The following is a 5,784-nucleotide window of genomic DNA, read 5'->3' as shown; positions in this document are numbered from 1 at the left end:
GTTTCCCCTGGTCTCAACATCAGTTCTTTTGTATATTAAACTCATTGGGGTGACATTGGTTAATAAAATTATATAGGTTTCAAGTATACAATTCTGTAATAGACCATCTGTATATGGCATTGTATGTTCACCACCAAAAGTCAAATCTCCTTTCATCACCACATATTTGACCACATTTACTACCTCCTCACACTGCCCCCTTTCTCTCTGATAACCACCATACTGTTGTTGGTGTCTAAGAGTTTTGTTTGCTTGTCTTAATTGTTGCTTTCAGTTTTATAACCCACATAAAAGTAAAATCATAAGGCTCTTGACTTATTTTTTTTTATCTGAATTATTTCACTCAGCATGATATTCTCAAGATCCATCCATGTTGTGGCAAATGGCAGTATTTCATCTTTTCTTATGGCTGAGTAGTATTTCATTGTATATATGTACCACATCTTCTTTATCCAATCCTCTTATCGAAGTACACTTCAGCTGTTTCTACTCAAAAAATATATATTTATTCACAAAGAGTATGTACCCCTATATTCATTGCAGCATTATTTATGGTGGCCAAGACATCAACCTCAGTTCTTAACAAACTCGCAGTCCGATGTGGCCCAGACACCTGCAACATCCCTGGGCCTGCTCCTGGCACGAGGTGATTTGTCTTTGCTGCCATCTGCCTGCCTGGGCAGACCCGTGTGCAGCCTTAACAGGGACATTTGCAGCCTCTCTCAGGAATTCAGTCCTGTCAGACCACATGCCTAAAGCTATGCATTTGACTGTGTATGAAATCTACCATTTCTATGGCTTACATAACCCTTTGGATTAAGAATTTACATCTCAAGATTGATGTTTTGTCCTTAATCCCTTTACTCATATTATTTCTGTGTCTGGCTATAACATTTTTTACTATGATTGTTGTCCTTAAAATGCATTCCCCTTTTGATCAAAATATCATCATCCCTTTTAGGGATAAAAAGACATAGTTGACATTAGAAGAAAAGCCAGAATCTGTTGTTTTTTTCAGTCACTGTCCTTTTTCCCCTGCTTAACCCCCAATCTTAAACAGGCTATTCACTCTTCCTGGACTTTTTAAAATCAACTTTGGAAACCTCATGCAAGAAATATTTTATACTTTGATTATTCTTTATTTAAATAATGTTTTTAAATTCTGGTGCCACATACTTAATACTCAACATTACTAACATTGAAATACTCTTGAAAAATCTATTTCTCTGATTTCTCTCTCAATCTAATCCCTCCTACTTGCTATATACTTTTATGTTCTGTTTTGAAAGTTGGGCAATTTAGAGGAACAAGTCTACAGAATTATATATAAATCTTAACTCTGCTATTTGTTGAAAGTTTTTATTTCACAAAAACTCTGTTTTGTTGTGTGTGGGATTATGAATAATTAGACAGAGAAAGAACATGTCTGTTTTATAAACATACCCAAGACAGTTGCATTGAGTTTCAGACAGTGATTGACCCAAATCATACAGGTCATCAACTGAGTAATCGGAAAAGTAGACCATTTTCAACTGAAGAAAGATTAAATTTGTAATTTGAATCTGTCCAGCCATGGTTTCAGTCAAACAGACTCACAATTATTGAAACTGAAAAATACACATTTATTAAAGAAGTATTTCCAGGTAAGGGACATATTGACTGCAGCTAAATTCTGCAGCAAGAAAACTTCACTCAACAGTTTAGTACGAGGAGATGAATGAATGTATTGACAGGATGGGACTTCAAGCCAGAGCAGAATATACACCTTGTTCAAAAGAACCAAATCCAGCCCGGCTTGTGTGGCTCAGTGGTTGAGCATCGACCCATGCACCAAGAGGTCGCCAGTTAGATTCTCAATCAGGTCACATGCCCAGGTTGTGGGCCAAATCCCCAGTGGGTTGCATGCAGGAGACAGCCAGTCGATGTTCTCTCTCATCGATGATTCTCTCTCTCTCTCTCTCTCTCCTTTCCTCTCTCTTTCAAATTAATAAAGGAAAAAAAATGTTTTGTTTTTTTTTAATTTTATAAAAACAAAAGAACCAAATCCAGCAGATTAAGGGGACTAAAGTTGTATGTGAAGACATTATGCAAAAATGCATGTAAGGGAAGGTGGGCTCAGGCAGAGAGCTATTAGGTAAGAATAAATGGTTCAGGAGAAAAGAAGTGATAGTTCCTTGGGAATTCAGGGAGAAAGAGAGATGGGGAGGCAGAGAGATAGGGGTAGACAGACAGACAGAAAAAGAGAATAACTTTTTCAAATAAGGACTACAAAATGAGCATAGAGCAAATAGTTAAGAGGAGCATTTGGAGTATCTAGGTATTTGCTCAGGTTCTTAAAAGTTGAATATCTGATAAGTATTTGCATACCTTGTTGGCTATTTCATTACTCAGAAGGTAGAAGGAACAAGAATAATAGTCACAATTTATTAATTAATTACTGAGTTCCAAGCACTATTCTAAGTACTTTGTATATATGATCTCATTTAATTCTTTCAACAATCATGAAAAGTATTCTTCCTGTTTCGGTAGATAAAGAAATCAAAGCCCAGAGATGTTAAGTAAATTACATATGGTAAAACAGCTGGGAGGAAGAAGAGATGAATTTGAGCCCAAAGTCCATATTCACAACCATCCTTCAAAGCTAGAGAAAAAAAACATTGTTAAGAAAAATATAAGCCTGTTGATTTAAATGTTATAATCAGACTTACCACAAGAAATTAGAAAAACAGAATTGTTTTTATTCAAATTCAAAGGAAATATACATGACTCCACTGACAAAAACTCTAAAAGCTAATGTAATAGCAGAGAAACAGGAAGTGGCCATGTATATTCATCTGACCACATTTTGAAACAGAGAGATTTAAATTCTAATTGAAAGTTAACAAAAAAGAAGGATCCACCATGCAACATGGTCTTACCATGTGAACTTTAACCTGACTGGAGACTTTGTGTTTTTTTTTTAATCCTCATGTGAGTATATGTTTTTATTGTTTGTTAGAGAGAGAAAGAGAGAGAGAGAGAGAGAGAAACATTAATGGGTTGCCTCTCCATATGCACCCCGACCGGGAATCAAACCCGCCACCTAGGTATGTGCTATGACCAGGAATCGACCCCACAAACCTTTGGTGTTTGGCAGGACATGCTAAACAACTGAGCCACCTAGCCAGGGCACCTGACTGAAGACTTTTCCCAGATGATTGATATTAGGTCACTTAGCATCTCATACACTTTATTCTGAGGTGATTAATTACATAGTTCACTAGCAGAAATTAAACTTTTCTATCGTAAAGAGTTTGTTAATGAGTGTTTGGGGAGGGGTTGTTTGTTTTGTTTTGTTTTTGAAATGATGCAACAAATGCCAGACTTGAGTTTGTTTAAATTCATACCAGCAGAAAGGATTTATATCTTTTGGTCATGTATTCGGTATTGGTTGAGGAAAAATCACATTGAAAATACTGAAAGTACTTGCACCACTTCACCACTCAGCTTGGGATTTCAACAAGTATCCTTAATGCCAACTTCTTAAAGTCCCATTGAAAAACAAAACAAAAGAACAAAAATATTGCCCAACTAAAACAGGACATTCACTTGATGAAGCTTTGAGTTCTGGCTGATTCCAGTCACTTACTTGACTAACTGATTCCAGCCAGTAGGATGATCCTTACCCCAAGCCAAAAACAGTGACCCAGAGTGAATGGAACACCAGACTGCCCACTTTCTTGTCCATCTATTGTAGCAACGTAAGAAGGGTAAAGCCAGTTGTGTTGTGTATTGTTAAAACCCTGGAAGGGTCCAGGATGTAAGGGTAATTGTCGCTGACACTAAGGAATGTATGTGCTTAATGTCTGTTTCCCTGCATTTTTCTTAACTTTAAAATGTGTCTATATTATGAAACTGTGACAGAGAAGTAAATTATTCCTCCATATTTTAAGAAATTACAAAACAGGCAATTAAAATTAACACAGGATTAGGCTGAATTAAAAGTATAGGTGCCAACATCAAAAGATGACACTCCCACTATTTTCTACTTGGGCTAGGAGCATTTTGTCTAGTTCTGGGTGCCATTCTCTAAGAACAGAAGTTTACAGAGGAGGATAATAGTGACAATGAAAATAATAGAGATAACTTAGATTATATGCAAATTGCCATGCACCATTCCAAATGCTTCTACATGTATTAATTCATGAATCTTCATAACCCTCATGTGAGAAACCCAAAGCCAACTTATTTACTCATTGTCATACAGGCAGTAATTCATGGGGCCCTTTTGTAAAGCCCTGAAATTTGGGGCAGGGGTACCATTCATTTTTACAGTAATATTGTTACCCTAAGTAATATAGAGGATCAAGGAAGACTCTCTTGAAGAAGTGACTTTTGAATTAAAATGTGGAAGATTAAGAATTGAACAAAAGGAGAGGGGATGGAAATGCAAAACTGTCCTAAGCACAGGAACAGCCAGCGATCATGGTACACTTAACTATTTAAAAGGCAGAGTGACTGAAGCACAATTAGGAAGAGGGGCAAGAGAGTAAGCTAGAGTGGAGGCAGAGGATAGGTCATTGAATCATCTTAAACATTTTGGGTAATAGCCTAAAAGCTATGAAGATTTTATTGACAGGGAGGAGAGTGATTAGATATGTGTTCTGTAAAGGTTCTTTGGCTGCATTGCATATAAATTGAAGGAGAACCAGAGTGGAGGTGGAGAGAGCAGTTAAGGAGGCCAATGAGAGAATAGAAGCTTGACATTGAGATGGATGACAAAACAGAATCCTCATATAACCTTCCACCTCTGCCCTGTCTTGGTGTGTATGGCTTCCCAGTCCAGTCCATCTAATCCTGCAGTCCCCAAACTAGAGGAATCAACTTTGCAACTTCCTCGACCACAATCCCATAAGGTTTTGTTCCTAAAAAACAATACCTCAAATGAACACAAATTACATCTGGATATTTGCTCTAGTCCTCAATATGCATGGATGGTCTTTATAAAATGCAGACCCCTCCTTAGTGATCGACACATGGGTTTGCTTTTTTTTCCTCTATCCCATCTTACTCTCTGCTGCCACAGGACTTTTACACACGCTGTTCCTTCTTCCTGGAGCCCAGCCTTCACATCCCAGCTCTACTATTAGTTAATCTGGAAAGACCTGTCCCACTTCCCAACTTCCCCACTATCAGGCCTCTCTGTATACTCCATTTCTTCTTCCTGACACAGATAAGTATTTGTAGAAAATTTAAGATTCTTCCCTAGGTATACTGCAAACTTAAAGAAGTTACTCTCTCTATTGTATTCATCATTGTATCCCAGACCCTAGCTATCACATGATGCAGTTGAGAGATGTCTATGTATAAATATAGGTAGTTTGAATGAATGAACCCCTACACTTTATGGGACTTGTTCAAGGGTTTTATGTTACCTTCGTCGTTACAGAACCATTAAAGCGAATTTTTGTGTTAGGGGTACACAAAACTGCACAAGGACAATTCTTTCTTTTAGAAACAACCGCAAGAATAAAGCCAAAGGAATCATTCCTTCATTGGCAAGCACTGCGCGTGCGCTGCTTTCCAGTTTCGCAACCCTCGGAGACCCTCTAGCAAGGGAATCACCTTTGCGCTTGCTCAATTCGGGGCTGTACAACCAGGAGGCGGGTTCCAAAGAAAAGGAAATGGTCATTGCGCCTGCGTCGCTCTTGCTGGGACTGACGCTAGCTGCGCAGGCGCACAGGTACCATTTTGACCGTAAACATCCTGCCGATTTGAACCGAGAATTTGGGCGGCAGGAAGAGC

The sequence above is a fragment of the Molossus molossus genome, unplaced genomic scaffold (assembly GCF_014108415.1).
Source record: "Molossus molossus isolate mMolMol1 unplaced genomic scaffold, mMolMol1.p scaffold_m16_p_16, whole genome shotgun sequence".
In the NCBI taxonomy this organism is placed as follows: domain Eukaryota; kingdom Metazoa; phylum Chordata; class Mammalia; order Chiroptera; family Molossidae; genus Molossus; species Molossus molossus.
The sequence above is the reverse complement of the archived record's forward strand: the minus strand, read 5'-3'. Positions refer to the sequence as shown.